The sequence below is a fragment of the Chrysochloris asiatica genome, unplaced genomic scaffold (genome assembly GCF_000296735.1).
Source record: "Chrysochloris asiatica unplaced genomic scaffold, ChrAsi1.0 scaffold00120, whole genome shotgun sequence".
NCBI lineage: Eukaryota > Metazoa > Chordata > Mammalia > Afrosoricida > Chrysochloridae > Chrysochloris > Chrysochloris asiatica.
In genome coordinates this window covers 2,542,955-2,554,185 of record NW_006408638.1, presented here as the reverse complement: position 1 = coordinate 2,554,185, position 11,231 = coordinate 2,542,955, and the positions used below count along the sequence as shown (strand labels likewise).

The window sequence follows — 11,231 nt, the reverse complement described above, 5'->3', positions numbered from 1 at the left end:
CCACTCAAGGGCACTTAAAAACAACAACAAAGCATTCTACTATATGGCTATACCACAATTTGTTTATTCATTTACCATATAGTGGGCATTTGAGTTTATAGTTTTTGGGCTATTTAAATAAAGATGCAACGAACATTCATCTAACAGCATGATGGTGGCTGTGTGCCATGGAGTTGGTTCTGACTCATAGCGACTCTGTACAGGGTTTTCGAGGCTGTAAATCTTTATGGGAGCAGAACACCTCATCTTTCTCCCATGGAACAGCTGGTAGTTTCGAAATGCTGACCTTGCGGTTGGCAGCCTGATTCATAAGCTCTACACTACCAGAGCATCTAACAGCATACTATTAAAACAGTCCATCATAATCAAATAATTATGATTTACAATAAATAATCCTATTGGACTTCTGGTGTGGGGCTGTAGGATCAGTACTGACTGTGAACCACAGGGTAGGCCCTGGTGTGGGGCTGTAGGATCAGTACTGGACTGTGAACCACAGGGTAGGCCCTGGTGTGGGACTGTAGGATCAGTACTGGACTGTGAACCACAGGGTAGGCAGTTCAGACCCACCAGCTGATCCTCAGAAACCCTATCCAAGGTTCAATGGCACTGAACAACAACAACATTGGACAGAGTACACCTGCTCCATAGTTTCCAAGGCTATAAATCTTTTTTCCCAAGGCTATAAATCTTTACAGAAGTAGACTGTCACATTTTTCTCCTGTGGAATGGCTAGTGGGTCCAAATCACTGACTTTTTGGTTAACAGCTAAGCACTGTTCCACTATTGCTGTTGTTAAGTGCTATCGGGTCAGTTCTGACTCCCCGTGACCCTGTGTAGGATTTCTGAGGAATGGCTGGAAACTGAGCTTGAACTGCTAACCTTGCAGTTCAAATGACGTTGCAACCAGCACATTAACCCACAGTGCAAATCTGCTTGGACACTCAAAACAGTTCTGCTTGGTCCTATATAGTTGCTATGAGTCAAAATCGACTGGTGACTACAGGCTTATTCCTCAAATAAACCAGCCAGATTGAAACACTTGGGAACTTGAAGGCATAGCTGTCAGTTGCCATCAAGTCAATTACAATTCATGGGACCCCACATGTGCAGAGCAAAACAGCTCCACAGGATTTCCAACGCTGTGACCTTCCAGAAGCAGATCACCAGGGCTGTCTTTTGAGGTACCTCTGGTTGAGTCTGAACCACCAACCTTTTGACTAGAAGTGCTTGAAGCTGAGGGGAGTTGGCCATCCAGAACTGGGAACTTGTTAGAAATGTAAAATCTCAGCCCTGCACTTATCACTTTCCAGAGTCATAATTTGCATTTTAACAGTAACCCCAGCATTTTAAAAATACTGTAGGAGGTCAGAGGCTTTCAAGATTTCTTCCTTAGCATACAGACACAGAGCTTTTCACCTCATTAAAGCTAAGTCCTAACTGCCAAAGCAGATGACAAATCTTCCATGAAAATTGAGTGTGTTCACTTCAAAGAATATAAAAAGCAGAGGAAGTTCTTTTTATTTCTCTAGAAGGGGTTACATCTCACTGAGATGACCAAGGTTTCCGCCAAAACAAAGTGTGTGAGGCAAACCTGAAGCTCACTCTAAGTTGCTTCCTGTCTCTTTTAAATGTTTTTGTTGTTGTTGTTCTCAATCTTTTAATTTTCCAATCAACAGAATTTGCAGGGGCAGTGAGGGGAATTTCTTTGAAAATAAGTTTGTTGTCGTTAAGTGTCGTCGAGTTGATTCCAACTCATAGCGATCCTGTATAGGGTTTCTGAGGAGCAGCTGGTGAGCTTGAACCGCCGAAATTGCAGTTCAAACAATTTTGGAGTCTGACACATTAACCCACAGTGCCACACCAGGATTTTGAGAAAAATCTCCCTTGCCATTGCGGGGTATGCTTATGTTTTCTATGTAAACTCCTTGGACGTGTTCCTTCCTGTATTATTTTCAGTCTTATTCGCCATCTACTTATCACTATGAAAGTACAAACAGAATTCCTCTGTTCAGATTACAACTATAGGACACATCATTCTATACCACCTTCCCATCCCAAAAAAGGAACCAACTGAATCACCACTCACGTCTTAAAATAGAAATCTAATTATTGTTCTACACAACTTACTGGGAACCTAAAATTACAGATCTTAGAGTTGGAAAGATCAAAAGAGTTCAGGGCATTTACAGTAAATGCTTACATCATCTTATTATGAAAGAGGTAGCTAAGATTTAGGAAAGTTGAAAAATAAATAACTTGCCATAGACCACCTACTTAACAAGCAGTCAGTTGTTGTTGTTGTTAAGTGCCGTCGAGTTGGTTCCGACCCATAGCGACCCTGTACAGGGTTTCCGGGGGTGTAAATCTTTACGGGAGTCGAAAGCCTCATCTTTCTCCCATGGAGCGTCTGGTAGTTTCGAACTGCTGACCTTAAGGTTCGCAGCCCGATTTGTAACCACTACACTACCAGAGCTCCTTAAGCACAAGAAAATATTTTTACTGGGATACCACCTCCAGAACAATAGTATCACTTATTTTAGACAATAAAGGAATGAATGAGTTAATAGCTCTAAACCTACCTTTGTTTAGATCCAATCCTTGCTGACCTCTGGTTTTCAGTTCCTCAACTGTCTGGGTTTCATTACTTTCTCTAATTTCTCTGCTTCTAGCCTTCTTCCTTCTCTCATCTCCTAAATGCAGGTGTTCTCACGGTCTTATCTTAATCCTATTTCCTAAACTTTCATTCTCATTACTTCTCACACCTCAGTTACTAGCAATGATCTCTAATCATTTAAGCCCCTTAAACCAGCCCACAGGCTGGACCTGACAGCGTCTCAAAGCTCAGCCTCTTACCTTGTCACTCACTCCACAAGAAAACCTCTCATTGTCTGATAAATAAAACTGAAATTGTTTATCCTAGCATTTAAAGATGTGGTTGTCTGCTCCCATAAAGATTTACAGCCTCGGAAACCCTGAGTAGGGTCGCTATGAGTCGGAACCGACTCCACGGCACATAACAACAACAACAACATAGCGTAGTGGTTATGAATCGGGCTGCTAACCTCAAGATCGGCAGTTCAAAACTACCAGCTGTTCTGTGGGAGAAAGATGAGGCTTTCTGCTCCTGTAAAGATTTGCAGCCTTGGAAACCCCATGCAGGGTCACTATGAGTCGGAACCAACTCCACGGTACTTACCAACAACCACTTGGTCCTTCCCATCTGACTTCTCATTTTTATCATGCAATTTATTCTTTCACACGGCAATACAGCATAACCAGCGATCACGATTGCCTGCTTGGCAATTGGACCCCTTAGACTTGCATCTCATCTCTACCGCCTATTAGTTTTATGACTCTGGGCAATTTGATTAACCTCTTTATACTTCAGTTTCCTCATCTGTACAACGGGGAATAATGATACCTATCTAATAGAGATGGAATCCTGGTATGGTGCTGTAGGATAAGCACTGGACTGCTAGCTATAAGGTTCACAACTCAAACATACCAGCCACTCTTTGGAAACTCTATACAGGGTTGCTATGAGCTGGAACTGACTCGAGAGCACATGACAACAACCTAATAGAGTTACTGTGAGGAGTAAATATAAAGCACTTATTAGAAAACTGTCTGACATATGGTCAGACATAAAGCTGACATAAAGCTAGTGAAGAATTAGCTGCCCACACACTAAGGCCTCAGTATAAACTACTTAGCCTCCTCCCATGGAGCCTAAAGAACTTATAACAAATGGTGCTAGCTATTATTTTTGATATTTCAAAGTTATCAGTGACAGGAAGCCTTACACATCTCTTTCTGAATTTTAAAGTAAAGGAATTCAAAGTAGTAGCAATTCATTTGCAAACCTCATCTTAGAATTTAACAACAAACTACTTCTGGTTAAGGAAGCCAGGGCCTTCTTATGCTTTTCAGAAAAAAAACTTGCACTGCAACTTAGTAAAAACAAACAAACAAAAACCCCTCAAGATTTATAATCAGCATATCAAATTTATAGCTTGAGGCAAGAAACAAAATCAGGAAGAATCTGATTTGGTACAGAGGTTTCACATGAACTCTAATTGGGATGTGTTATGATGCTGAAAAGGATTCAGATACTGTGTCCTAAGCTCAGAAGGAAAGAATACATACCATAGCTGATCAGCAACATCCAACAAGGTAAGACTGGGGACTTGAATAGTTGTCAGTCATAAACTAGAGAAGGTATAGTGATGTAGGATAAACAGTAGACTTGCTAACCACAGACAGGGTCGGTGGTTCAAATCCACCAGCCACTCCTTGGAAACACTATACAGGGTCACTGTGAGTCAGAACAGACTCAATGACACTTAACAAACTGGAGAAGAGTCCTGGTGTGGTGCCATAGGATAAATACTGGACTGTAAACTGAGCTAACTGCAAGCTCCACAGTTCAAACCCACTAGTCACCTTTGGAAACCCTATACAGGGTTGCTATGAGTAAGAACTGGTTCCACAACATACAAGGATGATGATGATGACAAAACTAGAGGAACAGGTGCAGAAGAATAAACACTGTGTGTTTATTACTTCACCTAACAACAATGATATTGTTGCTAGGTGAATTTTTGTTGTTAGGTGAAGTAATTGGTTCCGACTCATAGCAACCATGTGCACAATGGAACAAAACGCTACCAAGGTCCTGTGCCATCCCACAGTTGTGTCATTTTAGCCCATTGTTGTGGCCACTGTGTCATCCATATTTTTTTTTGGGGGGGGGGGTCTTCCACCTTTGTGATGACCTGCCACTTTCCCAAGAATGATGTTCTTCTCCAGGGAACTGGTGCCTACGAATAATATGGCAAAAGAAGGAGAGATGAAGTTTCGCTATCCTGGCTTCTAAGGAGCAGTCTGGCTGTACTTCTTCCAAGACACATTTGTTTGTTATTCTATCAGTTCATGGTACTTTCAATAGTTTTCATAATCACCAAAATTCAAATGCATTTATTCTTCATTCTTCCATGGTCTTCCTTTTTCATGCATCAACTTTCACACTCATACGAGGTAACTGAAAATACCATGACTTAGGTAAAGTAAGAGTTACTCCTCAAACTGGTGTCTCTGTTCTTTAATAATCTAAAGATGCCTTTGGCAGAAGATTTGCCTAATGCAATAGATATTTGATTTCTTGACTGCTGCTTCCATAAGTGCTAATAGTGGATCCAAGCAAAATAAAATCTTTGACAACTTCTATCTTTTCTCCACTTATCATGTTATTTATAGGTCTAGTTGTGAGGTTTTTTGTTTTCTTTACAATGAGGTACAAAGTCTGTCATCTTTGATCTTTCTAAGTATTTTAAGACCTTTTCATTTCCAGCAAACAAAGTGGTATCATCTGCATGTGTCACAGGTTGTGTGGAGTCTTCCTCCAAACCTTATGCCACAATCTTCTTCATATAATCCAGCTCCTTGGTTTATTGCTCAGCTTACAGATTGAATAAGTATGGTTAAAGGATATAACCCTTTCACCACATTTATTCAACCTGATACATACCTTTCCTGATTTTAAACCATTCAGTATCCCCTTGTTCTGTTTAAATGACTGCTTCTTGGTATATGTACAGGTTCCTCATGAGCATATTTAAATGTTCTGGAATACTCATTCTTTGCATTGCTATCTATAGTGTGTCATGATCCACACAGCTGAAAGTCATTACAGAGTCAATAAAGCACAAGTAAACATCTTTCTGGTATTCTCTGCTGTCAGACAAGTTCCACCTGAAGTCAGCAATGATATTCCTTGTTCCACATTCTCTTCTAATCCTGCTTGGATTTCTGGCAGCTCCTTGTCAATGTACTATTGTAACTATTTTTATTGGATTTCTGGCAGCTCCTTGTCAATGTACTGTTGTAACTATTTTTATTGGATTTCTGGCAGCTCCTTGTCAATGTACTGTTGTAACTATTTTTAAATGATCTTCAACAAATTTGACTTGCATGTGATGTTGATGATATTGATTTCTGCATTCAGTTGGGTCACCTCTCTTTGAACTGGCACAGATATAGACCACTTCCAATCCAGTGGCCAGGTAACTGTCTTCCAAATTTCTTGGCATAGATAAGTGAGTGCATCTAGTGCTGCATCAGCTTGTTAAAAGATTTCAATTTGTATTCCATCAATTCCTGAAACGTTGTTTTTCAATAATGCCTCTAGTATAGCATGGATTTCTTCCTTCAGTACCATTGATTCTTTTTTTTTTTTTTTAATGACATTTATTCAGAGTCATGATCAGACTATTACATTTAGCAATCAACAGCATGGGTGCAGATAAAAAAAAAAAAAACTACATTAAAACCCTTTGTTGGAATGCGTTACACTTTCCACAGAACAGAAACTAAAATAACCTGTTATATAATTAGTCACAAATACAGTCCTCGAGTTTGTTTTGTTTTTTGCCCATACACATGAGTATTGTCTAAAACATGTCTTCTTTGTAGCAGCTAGGCCCTGCCACCACTGTGCTTGGCTGAGTGCACAAATCTGTTGTAACCTGTAGCTTCCCTGTTACTTCTCTGGCTCTCCTCTCCTGCTAAACTTTGTTTCCTGGCTATCATTAAAACCTTCTGCCACTCCCATAGCTACTGCTGCTGCTTGAACCGCCATAGCCACCTTGGTTTTGTGGTTTGGCAAAATATTGACCTTTACCATCATAAGGGCCAGAGCTTCTGCCTCCAAAATTTCCTCCCTTCATGGGTCCAAAATTTGAAGACTGATCATTGTAATTGCCAAAATCATTATAGCTTCTACTGCCTCCAAAATTGCTTCCATCATTACCAAATCCATTATAACCATCCCCGCTGCCTTCATATCCACCACCACCTCGGCTGCCACCAAAGCCACCTCATCCGCTGAAGTTTCCTCCACGACCAAAGTTGTCATTCCCACCAAAACCACTTCCACAGCCACCACCAAAGTTTCCAGAACCACTTCGACCTCTTTGACTGGAGGAGGCACTGGCCATCTCTTGGTTTGACAGGGCTTTCCTTACTTCACTATGTGGCCATTCACAGTATGGTACTTCTGGATAACAATCTTATCTACAGAGTCATGGTCATCAAAGGTTACAAATGCAAAGCCCCTCTTCTTGCCACTGCCTCGGCCTGTCATGATTTCACTCACTTCAATCTTTCCATACTGCTCAAAATAATCTCTTAGGTGATGCTCTTCGGTGTCTTCTTTAATGCCACCAACAAAAGTCTTTTTCACAGTTAAGTGGGCACCTGGTCTCTGAGAGTCTTCTCTTGAAATGGCCCTCTTTGGTTCCACCACTCTTCCATCCATCTTGTGTGGCCTTGCATTCATGGCTGCATCCACCTCCTCCACAGTAGAATAAGTGAAAAACCCAAAGCCTCTGGAGCACTTGGTGTTTGGATCTCTCATCACCACACAGTCCACGAGCATCCCCCATTGCTCAAAATGGCTCCTCAGGCTCTCATCTGTTGTTTCAAAGCTCAAACCTCCAATGAAGAGTTTCTGCAGCTGTTCAGGCTCTTTAGGAGACTCTGACTTAGACATGATGGCGGTGAGGGGGAGAAAAAAAAAAAAAAGACCATGCTTCCTCCACGCTGTCCACGAGCAGAAAGTACCATCGGTTCTTGATCATATGCTACCTCTTGAAATGGATGAACATCAACCATTTCTTTTTGGTACAATGAATCTGTGTATTCCTACTATTTTCTTTTGAAGCTTTCTGCATCATTCAATATTTTGTCATAGGGGTCCTTCAATATTGCAAGTCAAAGCTTTGATTTTTTTGTTCAGTTCTTTCAGCTTGAGAAATGATGGACATGTTCATCCCTTTTGGCTTTCTAGTTCCAGGTCTTTGTACATTTCATTAAAATATTTGACTTTGTCTTCTTGAGCTGCTCTTTGAAATTTTTTTGTTCAATTCTTTTATTTCATTTCTTCCATTCACTCTGGCTTCCCTATGCTCAGGAACAAGTTTCAGAGTCTCTTCTGACATCCATTTTTGTCTTTTCTTTCCTTCCTGCTTTTTAAATGACCTTTGGCTTTCTTTCTGTATGATGTTCTTGATGTCATCCCACAGCTTTTATGATCTTTGGTCTTTAGTGTCCAATGCCTTAAATCTGTCCTGGGGATAGTCTCTAAATTTAGGTGGATATGTTCAAGGTCATATTTTGACTCTCATAGACTTGTTTAAATGTTCATCCTCAGCCTGAACTTGCAGATGAGCAATTAATAGTCTGTTCCACAGTTTGTCCCTGGCCTTGCTTTGGCTGATGATATTGAGCTTCTTCATTATCTCTTCCCACAAATGTAATCAGCTTGATTCCTGTGTATTCCATCTGTGAATAGTATTTAGTTGCCTTATATGTAGTTTAAGGAGCTCTGGAAGCGTAGTGGTTACGAGTCGGGCTGCTAACCTCAAGGTCAACAATTTGACACTAACAGCTGTTCCATGGGAGAAAGATGAGGCTTTCTGCTTCTGTAAAGATTTACAGCCTCGGAAACCCTATACAGGGTTGCTATGAGTCAGAACCGACTTCATGGCACACTACCACCACCACCACAATATCTAGTTTAAAAATGTTACTTGCAATGAATACATCGTTGGCTTAACAGAATTCTATCATGGGATCTCCAGCATCATTTCTGTCTCCAATGCCATTTTCCTTCCTTTGTTTCCAACTTTCTCATTAATTACAGTCACCAGTAATTATCAGTGCATGTTGATTGCATGTTTGATGAATGTCAGACTGAGTAAGTTGGTAGAATTTTTCAATTTAATCATCACTGGTTTTAGTGGTTGGTACATAAATTTGAACAACAGGGTTTTAATTGGTCTCCCTTGTAGGTGTATGGATCTTATCCTATCACAGACAGCATTGTACTTCAAGATAGATCTTGGTATGTTCTTTTAGATGATGAATGTGATGCCATTCCTCTCTAATCTGATATTCCCAGCATAGTAAACCATATGTTTTTCTGATTCAAAATGGACAATACCTGCCCAATTCAGCCTAGGATATTGATCTTTATGCATTCCATTTCATTTTGACCAATTTCCAAATTTTCTAGGTCCATTTCATATATTCCATGTTCTGATTTTTAATGGATGTTTGTAGCTGCTTCTTGTCATTTTGAGTTGTGCCCAATCAGCATATGACGGTCCAAAATCTTTGCTTCATTCATGTCATTATGGTCAACTCTAAGAGACAGCTCTTCTCTAGTCATATTTTACATGAATTCTTACTTGAGAGGTTCTTCTTTTAGCACTATATCTGACAATATCCTACGGTCATTCATAAGGTTTTCAGTGGCTAACAATTCAGAAGTAACCCATGGTATATATATTGGTCTGGAAGCTCTACTGAAACCTATTCACCATGGGTGACCCTGCTGGTATTTAAAATGCCAGTGGCATAGTTTCCAGCAACATAGCAACATGTAAGCTACCACAACATGACAAATTGACAGATGAATGGTGAAGATGGCAAGAAAGATAATACTTACTAAACACATATTAACAGGACTGCTCTAATTGCTTTAGATGTATAATGAACTTGACCCTCAAAAACACCCTTTGAAATAGGTACTATTGCTATCGAATTTATATATAGGTGAAGACACTCAATCACAGAGTAGGTAAGTAATTTGCTCAAGGACACCAAAGCAGTGAGGGACAGAGCTGGAATTTAAACTTAGGCATATATCAGAACCCATGTTCTTCATCATTTCACTCCAAGGACTTTCAAATTTTTCTCTGTGTGCCTCACTGATGCCAGGAAATGTTCGACTGCCAGGAAAGGTAGCTCAAAAATCTCTAAGACTTTTAAAGCCCAAATCACAGCATACTGAAGTGTTACTGGCAGTATGAAACCTAAGGATCTAGTCTTAACTAAAGTTGAACTTCACTACACTTATGAGTTCTACAAGTCCAGTGGTTCAGTACTATGATGGGGACCAAAACCCCAGTTGTTAAGCAGATTCCGGTTCATGGAGATGTCTTGTGTGTCAGTATACAGTTGGTCTTCTTGACGCTTTCCATGGCTGCCCTACTGAAGTGGATCACCAGGTCCTTTTTCTGAGGCACCTCAGGGTAGAGATGAGCCTTCAACCTTTGTACCACACTGCAAGTCATCATGGGGATGGGCTCTCTATTCACCATGAATAATCTCAGTGTGAACAATCAAAAGTTGAAGAGACTTCGAAGGAATACATATCAAAATGATTGTGAATGTCCAAAATTTCCAGTATCACCAAGTTTCTAAGCAAATAAGTGTTTCCTCACAAAAAGATTTCTGAACAATACCGTAACGTAACAAATACGTTAGTAAAATCAATATCCTCTGATGAATCCAAACCAATCAGAAAGATTATATGGATTCATGGGTAAAACATGGAGCTAATGCATGGTGGGCATTTGATCTCTAGAGCTTTCTCAAAAGAAGTTAGAAGTTAGTGTCTAAAATTTGTATGCTGGGTCCAGAAAGAGTAAGAGAATAACAAAATATTATGTTAAGGTAATTAATTATATTGTTACAATTGTCACATTTTAAGACAGAAAGAACTAGAATTATTTTTATGGAGAAAGCAAGCCCCAGAGAGGGCGAGCCTCTTGCCTAAGGTTACACAGTTTAACAGTAGTACCTTTATGATATATCTGATAGGTGTAACATTCTGGCTTTAACTTTGGAGTTTTCTCAGTCTTCACTCCCGTATTGCTTTAGAACAGTCCCAAAAAACGACTTTCAAAATGAGAATAAAAACCTTCCTGAGCTTGACTTATATGACCAGTAAAGACCGTAGTTACATTACTAATCTTATAGGCTCTGGCCACCAGTAAAACCAGTAAGAGAGAAATTAACAGCCAGTTCTATACATTGTTGTTGTTAGGTGCCATCGAGTCGGTACCAACTCATAGCTACCTTATGCACAACAGAACGAAACACTGCCCAATACTGGGCCAACCTCACTACTGTTGCCATGCTTGAGTCCATCGATTCTGCCACTTGGCCAATCCATCTCATTGGGGGGTCTTCCTCTTTTCTCTGACCCTCCACCAAGAGGGGATATCTTAAGGTTACCAGGTTAAGATAGAAATATTGTACAAGAACATATGAAGTCTTCAAGCACAGATTAATGAACTGAGACAAAGATAAAATATTGCCTTGGCTTACCTCCACTTTTAGGAATTGATTTTCCAGCGGTCAAGGGGAAAGGTGTGGTAAAT

At 40.1% G+C, this 11,231-nt stretch overlaps 1 pseudogene; it reads right to left on the bottom strand.

Moving 5' to 3' along the window:
- Window positions 1-6,590: 6,590 nt before the first annotated feature.
- Window positions 6,591-7,552, bottom strand: LOC102825514 (annotated as a pseudogene).
- Between the last annotated feature and the right edge of the window lie 3,679 nt (window positions 7,553-11,231).